Raw genomic sequence first — 17909 nt, 5'->3', positions numbered from 1 at the left:
TTTGCCACATTGCACATTTAACCCCTTAGGAAATCCTGTAGGGGTTTCTGAGAGTGATTTCAAAATGTATCTTGAGTCAGATCGCTTCTCATCGCCTCAGCTGCTACCACCCTGGACCGGGCTACCTTCAGCTCGCCATTGGTCTCCCTCCTTCTACTTGTGTCCTCTGAGTTGCCATCCTCCAGCGTCCAGAATAATTTGTGAAAACTCAGTCACACACTGTCATCGGCTTGCACAAATCTCAACGCTGGCCTCCTATGACAAAGAGGGTTACTTTCTACCAGAAATCATTTATTTCCTCTTTCTCTCCTAATAAAATTGCCCGGTTTTAGCAAGGCAGATTTCCCAGCTTCCCTTGCAGTCCATTTTGACGAGGTGATCAAATCCCGGCCAACAGGACACAGGTGGAAGTGACCTGAACAGTTTCTAGCTTGCGCCCTTCAAAAGAGAAGAGTGGTCCTTTCCTTCTGGACTGCTTACATTTGGGCTGATGCAGGAGAGAGGAACTTCTATATTATCTAAATCATGGCTGTTTAGAGCTGTCAACAGAAATGATGTGTGGTACTGCTGGACCATTCCGTTAAAAGAAAAGAGGCTCCTATTTCTGAATCACAATTCCTGCTGCCTCTGCTGTATCCTCTTGAGGATGGCAGAACCATCTACTAATCCCAGGCTATCTTCATATGGACAGTTCTATGAGAGAGAAATAGACTGTAACCTGTTGAAACCTCTCCGCTTTTGGGGTCTCTTTGCCGCAGCATCTTAGATCCTGCCTAACCAATATATTTCCTTTCACACTTAAATGTGAACTTTTTTTTTTAAGATTTTATTTATTTATTTGAGAGAGAGAGATCACAAGCAGGCAGAGAGAGAGAGAGGGAAGCAGGCTCCCTGCTAAGCAGAGAGCCCGATGTGGGGCTCAATTCCAGGACCCCGAGATCATGACCTGAGCTGAAGGCAGAGGCTTAACCCACTGAGCCAGCCAGGCACCAGGCACCCCTTAAATGTGAACTTCTTAATCTGAAGAAGACTATGCCTGTCTCTTAGGGAGACTAACACCTAGCAGTGTTTAGATCAAGGTGTATACTAAAAATATATCAGTGCCTTTCCCCATCCCCTTCACTCAGCACCTCCTTTTCATGCCTAGAGGCCCTAAGGTCAGTGTGACTGAATTTTAATGGGAAATTAAACACCTGTAATTAGAAAGGTGGTTCTTAAGAGGATAGTATCAATAAACACATATGTCAGGAGCTGTTATATTCTTGACATTAAAAGGTTTCTCTTTCTTTGGGAAAGTCAAGCATTATTGATTTCTTGCCTTTTCACTGTTCGGGATAGCTTGTCGTCAGACATGTGCCTGGGTTTTCCCAATGCAGCTCAGGAATGGATTCCTTAGATATTCATCAGCAGAAGTTCGATGTGTTAGCTCCACTCTTGTCGTAGACGGTGAAGGCCTGTGAATAGCAACCCACTGCCGGGGCATTAATTGCACTGGGCAACGGTCAGAGCCATGGTTGGGAATGTGTGCTTAACCCCCATCAGGTACTGCCACTCCAGGATGAAAAAGGCCACCAGTGGGGTTTCTACCAAATACTAACAATGAGATGGGTGCTTTCTTTCATTCCTCACAAAAGCCCTAGAAACCGTCATGATGATCCCCATTTCATTGATGAGAATACTGAGGCTTTGAGGGGTTGGCTGTTTGTCAAAGAATGCTGAACAAGGCAGTCATAAATAAAGCCAGATTTTCTTCCATATCTGTGGTTTAAAAGTCTTGTTCCTCCTACCTGAGCTTCCAACAAGTGAGAAAGACAGGTGAGCTCCAGATTAGGAGTCAAGAGAAGGGAATTCTCATGATCTTTGCGACTTTGAACTACATCTCCACGTGAAAACAGAAGAATGTGGAACCTGCAGCCGCTGAGGAATGACCCCAGATGCTTCACAATCACATTAGGCCAATTTCTCTGCTCCCATTACTTAGGTCCACATACATCCCAGGGGCCACGGCCTCCCTGCATTCCCCCAAGGAACCCAAGGGTTAGCTGCTTCATTCACTAACATTTATTGAGCATGATTTAGGCACCTGGGTCACAGAGATTAACAAGATGCATAGGACGTCTGGCCTCACCGAGCTTACACTTTAGGTGGTGGGGGGAGGTAGTAGGTGGAAGCCGGCCACACACAAACAATTGCACAGTTTTAAGATTATCTGGAAAACGGGGCACCTCAGTGGCTCAGTTGTTAAGCATCTGCCTTCAGCTCGGGTCATGATCCCAGGGTCCTGAAATGGAGCCCCACATCAGGCTCCCTGCTCAGCAGGAAGCCTAATTTCTCCCTCTTCCACTCCCCCTGCTTGTGTTCTGTCTCTCACTGTATCTCTCCCTGCCAAATAAATAAATAAAATCTTTTTTAAAAAAAAGAGAGAGAGAGAGAAAGACTTTGGGTGCCTGGGTGGCTCAGTGGGTTAAAGCCTCTGCCTTCGGCTCAGGTCTTGATCCCAAAGTCCTGGGATCAAGACCGGCATCAGGCTCTCTGCTTAGCATCAGGCTCTCTGCCTGCCTGTTTGCCTACTTGTAATCTCTGTCTGTCAAATAAATAAATAAATCTTTAAAAGATAAAAAAAGAATTTGTCAAACAGATACTGTACTACAGCACAGTCCATCCCAACTCCGTATTAACTGACATCACATTAGTAGCCTCAGAATAGCCAGAATAAGGGTATTTACATCAGAGAAACCAGACCATACTACAAAACACGGCTTTGTTTTTTGGGACAGCCAATTGTTAAACATTTGTCAGTCCCCCACATATACCTCCAAGGATAGCCACCACTAACCTGGCTTCTAAACCCATAGAGGGGCACCTGGGTGGCTCAGTGGGTTAAGCCTCTGCCTTCAGCTCAGACCATGATCTCAGTGGTCCTGAGATGGAGCCCTGCATTGGGTTCTAGGCTCAGCAGGGAGCCTGCTTCCCCCTCTCTCCCTGCCTGCCTCTCTGCCTATTTGCGATCTCTCTCTCTCTTCTGTCAAATAAATCTTTAAAAATAAATAAAAATAAACCCATAGAAACTTTGTACAGAAGACGTACTCTTGGGGAGGCCGATCTGATCTCTTTGGCTTCAGCCACATTGTATTTGAGAGATTCATTCATATCACTGGATGCATTAAAGGGAGAATGAACAGCAGGGGTCCAAGCATAGGAGAGGCAGACACCAGTAAGGAGGTACTTCCGGCCAGACTTTGTTATTGGGATAGGATCTAGTTGGTCCGAAGGTTGTGGGTTATTGTTAAGCTATTGGGATAGGATCTGAGAATGGAGTTCAGAGAGGGAGACAGAGCTCTGAGATGGAAACCAGTGATTGGCCCTGATCCCAATGTCAAAGAAGGTCATAGCTTCTGGAAAAGTTCTAGGACCCGGAAACTGCACAGAGGAGAAGGGATTGAGGGCCGTATAATAGGTGAAATGCATCTTTTCTAAAGAGGGGGCACCAGCTAGGGGATTTGTAACTGATAGTTTCAGGATTAGGTGTCCAAGAAGTGAACGTATGATAAAGGAGACGAGACTCTTGTAGACAAGGCAGATTGCAACCGTGAAATGAAGACACCCATACTTCAGTAGAAAAAGCAGTGTTGTTGTAGGTCCTTTGTTTTCAAGACTTCTTTGGTTTGAAACAGGATGGGGAAGGTGACTAACACACAGGAAGAGAAAGAGAAGGATTCTTATCTCAAAGGTAAAATTATACTGATAAGCTATAGAGAGGAGAACACCAGGATAAGGATTATAGAGAGGAAAGGTTGATTGTTTTTTTCAAGGTTCGGTATACAAAATCCCGAATGCGTTGAAAGAAGAGAAAATATATCCATTCTTTTATGTGTTTGTTCATTCGTTCATATATTTAATATTTGTGTTTCAGGCAGCAGATTCAGCACATTTGACGAAGAGGTAATGTCTGATCCTAGAACTTTGCTTTGAGAGGGAGAGGAAGCATACACAATATGGGATATCTTCCTGCTTTTCCTCCCCTCCCTCTCACTGCCATAGCAATGCTCAAGGGAAGATGTGCTCTGCCAGGGGGGAGAGCCTTCATTCTTTTTTTTTTTTTGCTTATTGTTTTCAACTCATAGTATCCTATTGTAGAACTGTTGAGATATTGTGAGAATTAATGTCAAGATAAACTCTAAAACTGATCTAGGGTAGCATTGTTGGCAGTAGGATTCTAGAACTCCACACATCTGAACAATTTTCTGTAGTGAGTTGAATTTCATATCATACTCTCAAAAAGATATGTTCCCCATGTCCTAAACTGGTGAAAGGGGGCTTTATTTGGAAACAAGATCTTTGCAGATGGAATTAAGGATCTTTAGACAAATGCCAAGGAACACCTGAGCCTGCAGAAGCCTCAAGAGGCAAGGAAGGTGTCTCCACAAGTGCCTTTGGAGGGACCATGGCTCAGCCAACACCTTGATCTTTGGCCTTTAGAATTGTGAGAGAAAATTTCTGTTGTTTTCAGACACCAGGTTGACTGTAATTTGTTAGGGGAGCCCTTAGAAACAGGATACCTTATCAAAAATGCAGATTCTCAGGCACCAACCCAGTCTACTGAAGGAGAATCCTTAGCAGTAGGCCTGGGAATCTGCATTCTGATGAACTCCTCTAACTCTTATCTATAAAGTTTGACAGCTACTGATAAGAACAACTGAGTGTGGCTTCTGTCATCCAAGCAAAAATAGCCCAAAGAGCCCATTATTTCAAGATTTTTTTTCAATTAAAAAAAAAAGGAAATCCCATAGGCTACCTGCCATTTTGTTAGCAAAGAACACAGGATTATTAGACAATTGTACGAAATACTCAGATTACTGGTTATTGGAGACTTATAATTACTTAAGCACTGACTGCGTAGCAACTAGAGGCACAAGCCTAAAAACATGGTGGCAGGTTTCACTGGATGGGAAACCTTCTGAATCACTGTGTGCAGAAACAAATGAGGAAGGAGAGCTGAATGGTCAGGGTTTAGTCCGGGTAGGTAAACAGAAACCCAAGCTGGAAAGGTAATGGAGAATCTGGGAGCATTGATAACAAACACGACTAACATTCATTTGGGGATAAAAGCTGACAGGCAAAGGAGGAAGGACCAAGCTACTGAACTCTGTAAATGATATTTCTCACTCCTTCTGAAGTAGGCATGTAAGAATACTTGAAATGTGAGAGTTAGAGGAAACAATGCTTGGGAAAACTAATGAGCACTTTTAGGTGACCCAGGCCACTGACTCTATGTTTTAGTCTTGTCCCCATGAAATCTGCATATTTCTGCATCTAGTTATTGAGTGTCTTCTAGGTAGTAGGTACGGTGTTACAGTGACAAATGTCAAAAGGAAAGAGCCATACCCTAGAGGGGCAGCAGGGGTGATGAATATGTAAGCAAGGGTTTCAGGAATCCAAGAAAGGACTCACTTTTTCTGGGGCCTTCGGGAAGGTTTCAGCAAGGAGTGACAGCTAAGTGGAGCCTAGAAGTTGGAGGAGGTGCTCATCGCATGAAGAAAGGAAGCGAGCATGAAGTGTGAAACACGACTATTCTGATATACTGAGTTTGTACTTTGTGCCAGGCACGAGTCTAAGGTCTTGGTGTGTATTAACGCATTTAATCCCTACCTGTAAGGTTGGTACAGTCATGATTCTCTTCTTACTCTTGGGGAAACTGAAGCACCAGGAAGCCTAGTGACTTGCCCAAAGTCACCCAGCTAACAGATGGTGGAGCCAGAATTTGAACTCTAGTCGTGGTCTTATTCCAGAACTGCCCACCTGTATACTGTGTGTGCCTTCCTCCTAGTGGGGCCACCATATAGGTGTAGGGCAGGGGGTGGGCAGGAGCCTGACATGAGTCTGGAGACTGATGCTCAACTGGAATGGGTCTACTGCACCATAAGAAGGTTGGGATTCATTCTACATGTAGCATGGAGATGCTGATGTCTAATAAGCAAGAAAAAATAAAATCAGTACTTTTGAGACATGATTTCAGCAGATGATTATTTTGGGGTGGGAATGAACAGGGAAAATGCTAGGGGAGTAGTAAGTAGGCCATTGGGATATTCTAAGGGAGAGCTGTAAAGGTCTTCATAAAAGCATGGCATTGAGGATGGAAGGGAGGGGGTATTTATTTTTTCTCTTTCTTTCTTTCTTTTTTTGAGAGACAGAGAGCAAGCATCGGAGAGGCATAGAGGAGAGGCAGAGGGAGAGGGGGAGAGAGAGAGAGAGAATCATAAGCAGGCTCTGCGCCTAGCAAAGAGCCTGACTTGGGGCTTGATCTTAAGACCCTGAGAGCATGACCTGATGAGCCAAAACCAAGAGCTAGACATTTCACCAACTGAGCCACCCAGATGCCCCAAGGGAGAAGGTATTTCTTTTTTTTTAATTATTTTTATTAACACATAATGTATTATTGGCCCCAGGGGTACAGGTCTGTGAATCATTAGGCTTACACTTCACAGCACTCACCATAGCCATACCCTCCCCAATGTCCATAACCCAACCACCCTCTCCGTACCCCCCATCCCCCCTGTTTGTTTTGTGAGATTAAGAGTCTCTTTGGTTTGTCTCCCTCCCAGTCCTATCTTGTTTCATTTTTACCTTCCCTACCCCCCACCACCCCCCACCCTACCTCGCAAATTCCTCATGTCAGGGAGATCATATGATAATTGTTTTTCTCTGATTCACTTATTTTGCTCAGCATAATACCCCCTAGTTCCATCTATGTCATTGCAAACGGCACCATTTCATTTATTTTGATGGCTGCATAGTATTCCTTTATATATATATACCACATCTTCTTTATCCGTTCATCTGATGACTGACATCTAGGTTCTTTCCATAGTTTGGCTATTGTGGACATTGCTGCTATAAACATTTGGGTGCACATGTCCCTTCAGATCACTACATTTGTATCTTTAGGGTAAATACCCAGTAGTGCAATTGCTGGGTCATAGGGGAGCTCTATTTTCAACTTTTTTGATGAACCTCCATACTGTTCTCCAGAGTGGCTGCACCAGCCTGCATTCCCCACCAACAGTGTAGGAGGCCTCCCCTTTCTCCACATCCTCGCCAACATCTGTCATTTCCTGACTTGTTCATTTTAGTCATTCTGACTGGAATGAGGTGGTATCTCACTGTGGTTTTTATCTGTATTTCCCTGATGCCAAGTGACGTTGAGCACTTTTTCATGTGTCTGTTGGCCATTTGGATGTCTTCTTTGCAGAAATGTCTGTTCATGTCTTCTACCCATTTCTTGATGGGAGAGGGTATTTCTGAGAAATAATTAGGCTCTGGCTTTGACTTTGAGAACTGCATTTTGTTCTCAAAAGCCAAATTGAAGGATAAGGAGGAGGGTCAATTCTGCAGCTTTTAACTTAGTGATTGGGTAAATTGGTACCATTACGGGAAGGCTGTAATACAAAAAGAAGATGAGTTGGGTTTATTTGAAGGTTGGAGGAAAGAGGGATTAAAATTAGGGTTACAAAACAAAGAGAATCAGAGTCTTAGATATTTGGGACTTACTGCATGGCTGTGGCATCTAAGCTTACTTACTTGGTTGAGTCAGCAAATTGTACTAGTCAGTCCATATTGTTTTTATTTTTATTTTCTCTCTATTATGATGTCTTGACATCTTAACATTTTTCTGGCTGGGATAGTGTGAGAGGCCCTCTATCCCCTGAGGGGCTAACCACTTTTTAAAGGCAGCATAGGACTCAGTTGGGAGTATCCCTTTGATATGCAAACGAACCAGTCCAGAGCCCTTCTTCCTCTATCCAGCCTGGAAACCTGACCTTCTTAGGGTTTTTTTGTTTTTTTTTTTGTTTGTTTGGTTTGCTCCTGTTTTTGTTTTTTGTTTGTTTGTTTGTTTGTTTTAAAGACTTTATTTATTTGAGAGAAAGAAAGAGAGAGAGAACTAGTTTGAGCAGAGGGAGCTGCAGAGTCAAAGGGAGAAGCAGACTCCCTGTTGAGCAAGGAGTCCTATGTGGGACTCAATCTCAGGACCCTGGGACCATGACCTGAGCCAAAGACAGACCCTTCATCAGCTGAGCCACCCAGGTGCCCCAAACCTGAAGTTCTTTAATCATCCCAGAGGCAGGTGCTGGGCAACTAGGGACCACCAGAACTATTCAAACTAACTAATCCTAAACTCATCACCCTGCCCTGCCTTGCTTTCCTGTGTCAACTCCAACAAGGCCTTGGCCTTGGTTCTCCCCTTACTGCTCTGCCTTTGCCCAGCAGTGGTGCTTCCCTGCGTGGTCCTGCGTGGTCCTGCATGGTGTGTCCTGTGTCTGGTTTCTAGGATCTGACTATAATAAACTTGTTGTCCTGAGCCTCCCTTTCGTCTCCTCCCGTGGCCATGATCGGCTGACCATCACCTAAAAAGAGCACAGAACACAGGCCAATTCACCAGCTCTGTCTCCAGAAGAACCTTTCCGTGGCCCCAGATTGCCCTCTTATCCTTGACCAAAAACAACGGAGAGGAGAGATGAAAGAATAGGTTCACCTCATTGCAAATCCAGTTGTCCTCCCGGAAGAACTGCTCTGGGTGGAGATAGGACATTATCCTTAGAGTCTGGAGGCGTTTCACTAGACGATCAGCTTTAATTTGGATAAAACAAGTAAAAGGGTCTGAGTACCATTCATGCATTGTGCTGTATCCTGCCAGCATTTGTAGGTGGTTGGTGGAAGTAGAATCCAGCACCTGAAAGCAAGGCAGCTACTCTGTGACTCGGAAACATAAGAATCTAAAACATAACAAGATGAGGTCGTAGTACGCAAACAGATGATCCATAAATGTGTGGGGAGGAGGACAACCAGGGCCCTTTGGGAGAGGGGAGCCATTCGTAGGGTAGTGGTGGCTCCGTGTTCAGATAGACCAAGGTCTCTGAAATTCAACACTATTGATATTTTTGAGTCAGATTAATTCCTTGTTGGGGGGCTGTCCCGTACACTGTAGAATTTTAGCAGCACCCCTGACCTCGACACACCTGATGCTAGACTCAGCCCCACCCCCCAGGACCCTGAAGTTGTGACCAACAGAAATATCTCCAGACATTGCCCGATATACCCCACGGAAGGGGGCCAAACGCTCACAACCAAGGATGTTCCTCACTAAGAAGTATTAACACCCGCCTCACAGGGCTGCTCTGACGCGAGACGGCAATGGTGCATGCAAAGCAGGTAGCATGGGGCCCAGCCCAGTGAGCGCTCTGCGGAAGGTGCTAGAAGAAAGTTCATTCTTCCTCTTGTCAACTTGGCACTCCAGCAACTGAACAGCCTGTAGTTCTGACCAGGCTTTGTGGTGCCTGTGCCCCTGTACCTGGCATTCTCCTCCCCGAGCTACTTCTATCTTCAGGACCTTCCTTGAGGACCCTCTTTGAAGACTTCCCTGAGCCCCTCTAACACAGTTAATCGCTTCCATGTTCATGCTTCCATTTTATCTGTCAATTATATGTATCGCATGGAGATAGACATCGGTTAAAGGGCTATCTCCCCGCTGGACTGCAAGGAACTCCATACTTTTTTGCTTTATTCCTCAGAACTTAGCACAGCACTTGGCCTAGGAAAGCCTTCCACAAGTATTTGTGCGCCGAGGGGAAGAGACTAGGATACTGTCTCCGGAAGGCAGACCTGCTAAAAGTTCAGTCTGAATGTTCCATGTGTGCCCCCCACCCCACCCCAAAAAGAAAGAAAAAAGTCAGTAACAGATGAGGAATAGTATGCCTGGGACCTAGTAAATGCAGAATCCAAAGCACCAGGAATACTACCTCTAGCCCCTTGCAAAGCCCAGCAGATGTGATACCTACCAGACATAATGAACAGATCTTCAGGATGCTTCCTCCTGCTCCTCTCACCCTGGCTGTGAGTCCACAGTGGAAATGTCCACATCCACTCAGTTACTCAATCGGAAAGAAGTCACAGCAAGGCCCTGTGCCCCTGGCTGGCACTGCCTGATGTCATTAAGGCCGTCTGACTCACTTGCCTCTCTCTGATTCCGTGCTCAGCAAAATGCTCCCATGAAGAGTGTCCCTACCGGGCGGGGAGCTCACCGTCCAGCTGACACATATTTTTAAGTACTACTTGAAGTTCAAACATATCCGACATGCCCAGAGCTTCTTTCTAAAGGAAAGCCACACCAAATTAATCTGGTTGCCTATGGTTTGTGCCATTTGTCTGAGTTTAACCAGTTGCCTTGGCCTCCAGGAATTAGACCAGTTACCGATGTCCCAACAAAGACACCCATGTATAGGCATTTGGTTGGCCAGCCACTTATGAGATGACTCCTGTGAAGCTTTGTCCAATGTAAGACCTTCATTTAGGATGGTGACAATGTCTACACATCAGAACCTCAGTCGTGGGATGAAGGCACAGTGAACACAGGGCGGCTGCTCCTCTATACCCGCATGGTAAGAGGCCATTGTTCCAGTTCTCCCCAGCTCTGCAGGATGCTTGTACTTGGCCCAGGAGCACACATGCTCCTAGCAGTTCCATAGTCCTCCTGTCCACCAGATGAGCTGAATAAGAAATTCATCACCTCAAGGCATCTAGTCTCGTATTTCTCTTGTTCCTAAGGAGCCTAACATATAGCTGGAAAATTATATATATATTTTTTAACATTTTTTAAGAAGTTTTTACTTATTTATTTGTCATAGAGAGAGCACATGCAGGCAGAGAGGCAGGCAGAGACAGAGAGAGAAGCAGGCTCCTTGCTGGACAAGGAGCCCCATGCAGGACTTGATCCCAGGACTCTGGGATGATGACCTGAGCTGAAGGCAGTCCATGAAAGGTGACCCTGGAAAATTATATTTTAGAGTGTGGTTGATGTAAGTCAATTTTGCTAAACTCGATCAACCCTGGATCCTGAGCAATACTAAATTCTGAGTCCTGGTGATTGCATGCTTCTATTACTCAGCTGTTTCTAACTTCAGCTATATTTCCTTGATTTGACATAATTTTCCCTTGTTAATTAATCCACAAATTTCTATTCCTCTCATCCCTTAGGAAGATAAAGGAAATGGGCATCCCTTCCCTATTCTGCCTGAGGGGCTATTTGGAATCTGCTATATTTTGTTTTCCCACTGAACCTCAAACTCCCGTTTCTTTCGGGTCCTGGGAGCAGTAGAAGGTGTCTGCCCTGGTGGGAGAGAGAAAGAAGTGAAGAAAAAAGGACACACGTTTGGATGGAAAGTAGCCTCTAAGATCACAGACTACACGGAGATGCAGACTCACGGGTGGGAGCCTCTCCAGAAAATGCAAATATGCCCCAATTAGCAAGTCATCACATTTGCTTGGCCCTTCCCAAGTTACCAAGCATCTCCAGATGTGTGATCTCAGTTAGTCCCCCCAGCCATTCCCGGGAGCTGGGAAACACAGGCCTTAGTTTATATTTCACACAAAGAAGGTTGAGATCAGGGAGGTTATCCAAGGTTACAGGACAGGGGGCAGAATTTGAACCGATTGGAAGCCCCGTGAGTTTATTGGATGGATGTTTGCTATTCACTTGCGGCATCCAGGTTAAGAGCACCAGCTTCAGAGTTAAGCAGAGCTGTTTTCAACTCCTAGCGTCTCCATGTATTAGCTAGCCATAGGAACATGGCATGTCACTAATTTCTGTGACTCTCACTGTCCTCATCTGTAGAATGGGGATAAAAATTCTACATACCCTGTATCAGGGTTGAGAGTTATAAATGAGATAATATATGAAAATTGTTTAGGGGACACCTGGGTGGCTCAGACGGTTAAGCATCTGCCTTCGGCTCAGGTCATGATCGCAGGGTCCTGGGATCGAGTCCTACATTAGGCTCCCTGCTCAGCGGAGAGTCTGCTTCTCCCTCCCTCTCTCTGCCACTCCCCCTACTTGTGCTATCTCTCTCTCTCAAATAAATAAAATGTCTTTATAAGTAAATAAAATATCTAAAAAAAAATTTTTTTTAAGTGTTTAATGCTGTGCCAGAACCCAGTTAGGCACACAATAAATGTGCCTTCTTCTCATCATACTGCTGTGGTTATTATTTTGGTAGGGGTAGTAGTAAATACCAATGTCTGGCCCCCAAACAGTTCCATTACAAAGCACTGCACTGATCTTTTTCCTCATCTTTTACCACACATATCCTTTTTTTCTCTTCTACGCTCTTTTCCTCCTACTACCTTCCTATCTCCTTTACATAAAGCCTCTAACTCTTAAACACACACCCTTGGGTTGCTGCCCCTATGTCTGTCTTAGTCTTTCTCACTGGAGTTTACTAGAGCACCACAGGACTCCGAGAAGAGGTAGGAAAGCCCAGCCTTGGTCTTTGACATGAGTCACCCTTTGGAGGGGAGCTCAGCATTCCCAACACATGTTTTTTTGTGTGTTTGTTTCAGGTTTGCATGTTCCTGTCTCAAGCAAATAGATTTGAGGGTCTCCAGGAATTAAGGCAGTGCGATATAATTTTCCTTTTCAGTATTTTAGCTGGGTTAGAGGTTTCAGGGAGGAGGAGGACAAGCTGGGTTAGGCGTATCCTGCTGAACTCCCCTGTGATGCCTTTCGCGTCTGAATTAATTCCCTGGACAAAGTGCCCTTTCTGGCAACAAGATAAACAGGTTCATCTAGAGGTTTGGCTCAGTGGTGTATAAAGCCCTTCATAACCACAAAGTTGGGCTCTTTCCACCCCAGGCTCCCAGCCCCTGGTAGGGTACAGTGGCAGGCATTGTATGCTCAGCAAGGTTTCACACCCGTTGGGAATCTGAAACACAGACACTGCTTACACCTCAAATGAGCTCTTTCTGCCGACCTGTGGCGCTGGGGCCGACAATGGCCGCCTCACATCCGCGCCCACTGGGCTGCGAGAAAGACTTCCCTCCCCAACCCCACTACTCAAAATCCTGAAATGACTGGACAGGTGGAAACCACTGGCTGGGCAGAAGCCGATTTCCAGAGCTTCAGAGCAGGGTCAGGCTGTGCTGGCGTCTTTTAAGAAGTTGGTTCTGAGAAACCTTTCTTCTATGATCATTCCTATTTTTAGAACCATTTCACACCTCAGGAGCCTCTACTATCCTTCCCTCCTTGAAGAGTTTTCCACTGACTTGTCAAATGTTCTTTTTATGGTCTTTATTAGTTTGGCTTTTTCCAACAAAGTATTTGATTTTGACCTTTTTTTTTTTCTTTTTCTCTTTAAAGCATTGAAATATTGATAGTGGTAACCAGGAGCCTCCAAGAGATGAATATTTATTTGCTTGTGTACATAAAAAGCAAGTTGGCCATTGCTTCTGCCTCCAGGCTTTTAAGTTAATATAGACAACTTTGTAGAAGGTCTTGTAACAAACCAAATGAGCCATTGAAAGCAAGCCCTTTATTTTAGCCATGAACTTTGATGAACTTTGTTCTGTTGCTTGATAACAATCAGAGCCTAGGAAACTTATAAATAAAATTATTCTATCCTTGAATATTTTGTCCCTTGAGGGCAGAGGTTTTGATCAGGAATGCCTGGGTGGCTCAGTCAGTTAAGCATCTCCCTTCAGCTCAGGTCAGGATCCCAGCATCCTGGATCAGGCTCCTTGCTCACCAGGGAATCTGCTTCTCCCTCTGCCTGCTGCTCCCCCTGCTTGTGTACTGTCTCTCTCTCTCTCTCTCTCTCTCTCTCTCGATCTCTGACAAATAAATAAAATATTTTTTAAAAAAAAGATTTGGACAACCCGCAAATATACAGTCATATAAATGCACCAGATAATTTAAGGGGGAAATGAACATCTTTTCAACAGTTGCTGCTAGAACAATTGGAAGTCCTCATGAGACAAACAAACAAAAATGTCAATCCCTACCTCAATTCTAGATACAAAATTGAGATAAATCATAGACCTAAATGGAAAAACTGTAAACTATAACGGTTTTAGAGGAAAATATCTCCAAGACTTCAAGTGGTCAAAGTGTCTTAGTTCACAGAAAGTAATAACCATAAAAAACAAGTTTGTAAATTGAACTTCATCAAATTTAAAAACTTCCGCTCATGGAAAGACAATGTTAAAACATTAATGGGCAAGCCACAGGCTGGAAAAAAATATCCACAACACATATATCTGGTAAGGGAACTTGTATCCCAAATATGTAAAGAACTCCTAAATTCAATAAAAACAAGACAACCCAATTTTTTTTTAAGATTTTGTTTATTTGACAGAGAGCACAAGCAGACAGAGAGGCAGGCAGAGGGTGGGGGGAGCAGCCTCCCCGCTGAGCAGAGAGCCCAATGTGGGGCTCGAACCCAGGAGCCTGGGATCATCACCTGAGCCGAAGGCAGAGGCTTTAACTCACGGAGCCACCCAGCCACCCCTAGACACCCAATTTTAAAGTGGGCCAGAAACTTGAACAGATACTTTGCAAAGGGACATACATAATGACTAAGGAGCACATGAAAAAGCGGTTAACATCGTTTGTCATCAGGAAAAATAACTTAAAAGCACAATGAGACATTGCTATCCACGCACTTAACATGACTCAAATTTTAAGAAACCAACACCACCAAATGTTGGTGAGAATCCAGAGCGAGCAGAACTCTCGACTGGGGCTGGCCATGCAGGAGAATTCACCTAATACAGAAAACAAAACCATTTGGCAGTCCTTACAAAGTCAAACAGACCTCTCCCCCACGTTATAGCAATTCCGCTCTGATTTCTTTATCCAAGAGAAATGAAAACATGTTCACAAATTGTGTCTGCCGGTTTCCTTTCCCCGTATCTTCCCCCCATGCCATTTGCTTCTGGAATCCCTTTTCTCCTGTTCCTGTCCCTCTGACTTCTGCCTGTGCAAATATTGTGCATCCTGAAATCCTGGTCTCATGGGACAGTCCTCAGTGTGGCCCATGTCCAGAGTTGATCAGAAAAGCTGAATTGTATGAACCAAATTCCCAAGGGACTGGTTGATCAATCAGGACGCCAGTGTGTCCATTTGCAATGAGAAATCCAATTTCAAGCCACAGTGTTAGGTCCTCTCTAGTGGTAAGGACCGAGATCGCTCTGAGAAACAAGATCACTTGAATGGATAGAGGTTTCATGGGAAATGCTAATGGACTGTTACCCTTGGGCGCGTCTGGGATCTGTAATCTGTTTCTGACCAGTCCGAGAGGATGCTCTCAGCTATCCTACTTAATGGGTTTACAGGTAGGTAGAGGAATGAAGGCAGGAAAATAGCCTCTTCCTCTCTGAAGGATGGTGGAAGAGTCCTTTCTTCTGTGAAAAACAGTATAATAGAATTGCGGGATTTGGGAAATTCATGAAAGACCTTTAGCTCCATGCCCAGCTCAGACACCTTCTCTAGAATCCCTCTCCTCATACAAGTACCTGTGTCACCTTCGTGTACACATTTTTGCTCTATTAAGACTATATTATAGGGTCGCCTGGGTGGCTCAGTGGGTTAAAGCCTCTGCCTCCGGCTCAGGTCATGATCTCAGGTCCTGGGATGGAGCTCCAAATTGGGCTCTCTGTTCAGCAGGGAGCCTGCTTCCCTTCCTCTCTCTCTGCCTGCCTCTCTGCCTACTTGTGATCTCGGTCTGTCAAATAAAGAAATAAATAAATAAAATCTTTTTTTTTTTTTTAAAAAAAAGACTATATTATAGTGTTTGCATCTGTCTGGCCATAACCTATTCCATTAGAATTATGTCTTATACATCTTTTTCTCCCCAGTCCCAGCACAGTCCTTGGCATACAGTTGGGACTCAACAAATGTAGGTGGCATTAGCTAAGAGGCTGATTTTTTCAGACTTTGGCTGAAATTTGAAACATCATCACACTATCTCAGAATGTTACTTTTTCATTATCATTTTAGAATGAAGAGAACTGCAGAGGTCACTTGATTACAGCCCAGCTGAGAGGAGAAGGCATTCGATACAAGTCACCGTGCCTGGTGCCCATGTGTGGTCTCCTGGCTTTCCTGGCTCCTGGCTCCTGGTCTCCTGGCTTTCAGGTGGAGGCCAGGCCTCCACCTCCCCTTCCATACCCCTTTGGATTCCCCCACTCGTCCTAATCTGACCTGAGGCACTGGCTCTTCCAAGGGAATCTCCTGGACGCCCAGGTCCTTGCAGGCCTTTGCAGTTGCCCTGAATCCTGTTCTTTCTCTTCTTCTGGGGTGGGGGTGGGGTGGGGTGTATGACTCGAGGCCTCTTGGGGGCCAACCACCCTCCTGCTTTCACCTGTCCCCGGTCAGTTCATCCATCGCTGTCAGTAACTGTCTAACCATGATGCCTTAACATGTGGAACGTGTGCTGTCGGGGCCATCACTAACCTCTAACCCCCCCATGTCTGCATGAGCATGTGATCTCCCCCGGTCCCTGCCCCACCCACAGTCCCCGTGGCCCGGGGAGGGGTGTGGGGTGTGCTGCTGCTGTTCCCCTGCCCGCCAGGGCCTAGCCAGCCCCCTTCCCCGGCCGGGGCTGTGGGGACAGCTCCAGGGGCTGTGGGGAAGCCAAATTGCCGAAACTGAAGTTGCCTCCATTCCCATCTGGAAGGCCAGGTGTCCTCACGCCTCTGCCTTCTTTGTCCTTGTGGGCAGTGCTGGAGCCCATGGCCCCAGCAGACCGCCCTCGGTGGACAAAGCCAGCGGCCGAGCCTTACTTGTCCCACCTGGGCCTGCTGGCCTGGAGTCGTGTGCCTGGCCTGTCAGTATTTAGTACCTCCATATGTGCCGTCCTCTGGGCCCCCTGGCCTGCCACCTTTGCCCCCAGGCCCGGTGCCACCATCCCCGGCAGGCCCTCCCCAGACCCAGCCAGGACAACTGTGGGACCAAGAGCGCATAGTCGGAGCCTGGGGTGAATTTCTGGAAATTCTCTCAGAAATTCAGGAATTTTCTCCTGGGGTGAATTTCAGGAAAATTCATCGAGACTCCACCATATCCCACCTCAGAGATAGCCTTGTGTCTCATAGAAAGAACATTTTCTTTAATTTGTGCCTGTACCTTCTTGCAGACCTTTCCCCAGATCATGCTGCTGTGATCTTAGCATGGAGTTGTGGGGAGAGTGGGAAGACCCTGCCTGCCCGCCTGGAGCTCTCCAGGCCTGAGGCCAGTGTCCAGCCCCATGGTGGGCAGAAGGCTTCGCATACCACAGCCTCGGGGCTCTAGCAACTGCAGGTGCCTTGTGCTGGAACCCTCAGGGCCAGATGCTGAAGTCACTGCAATGGCAGTGAAGCCCAAGACCCTTCTTCTTCTTCTTTTTTTTTTTTTTTAAAGATTTATTTATTTGTCAGAGAGAGTGAGCACAGGCAGACAGAGTGGCTGGCAGAGGCAGAGGGAGAAGCAGGCTCTCTGCTGAGCAAGGAGCCGGATGTGGGACTCAATCCCAGGACCCTGGGATCATGACCTGAGCTGAAGGCAGCCACGTAACCAACTGAGCCACCCAGGCGTCCCCCGAGACCCTTCTTAAGGAATACTTTAAATAATTATTTTAATTACTGTGCAAACCTTGTAACCTGACCAGAGCACAGTCATCTGTACTCTCCTACAACACATATTTCTTGCTCACCAGGGAACCTGCTTCTCCCTCTGCCTGCTGCCCATATTTCTGAAACCCCATTTAGTGTGCGTGCGTGTGTGTTTGTGTGTGTGTGTGTGTATGTCTCCTCTGCCTTAATTCACTCTCGGGCAAATGTGTATCCCTCTGAATGCCCTCCTGACAGCATGGGAAACTGATGACAGCGCTCCCTCTGTTACTCTCTCTTCACTCTACCTTTATATCTCATTAGAACTTCTAAGCAAGTCGTTATTTTTCAGTAGTTTTGGGAACCGGGCAAGAGAGAGGGTGTTAAGCTTCCCTGTGGCCAGGAGGGATATTTAGAAGAGCATTTACTTGCCATTCGAACTAAACCAGTCATTCTTAAACTTGCTGCTCGTTGGAACCACCCTGGGGAATTTCAGAAAC

The 17909-nt window shown here is 45.8% G+C and overlaps 1 protein-coding gene across 3 annotated transcripts in view; it reads left to right on the top strand.

The window, feature by feature from the left end:
* STXBP4 (syntaxin binding protein 4) overlaps positions 1-16480 on the top strand; it is a 270874-nt gene extending 254394 nt beyond the window's left edge. For all 3 annotated transcript variants that reach the window (XR_006384565.1, XR_006384564.1, XR_006384562.1), the window contains one exon: positions 15824-16480. The gene's annotated coding sequence lies outside the window, so the exon portion shown is untranslated. The remainder of the gene's footprint in view (positions 1-15823) is intronic.
* Positions 16481-17909: the final 1429 nt, after the last annotated feature.

This window comes from Neovison vison, chromosome 5, assembly GCF_020171115.1.
Source record: "Neovison vison isolate M4711 chromosome 5, ASM_NN_V1, whole genome shotgun sequence".
In the NCBI taxonomy this organism is placed as follows: Eukaryota; Metazoa; Chordata; class Mammalia; order Carnivora; family Mustelidae; genus Neogale; species Neogale vison.
This window is presented reverse-complemented; position numbering and strand designations above follow the sequence as displayed.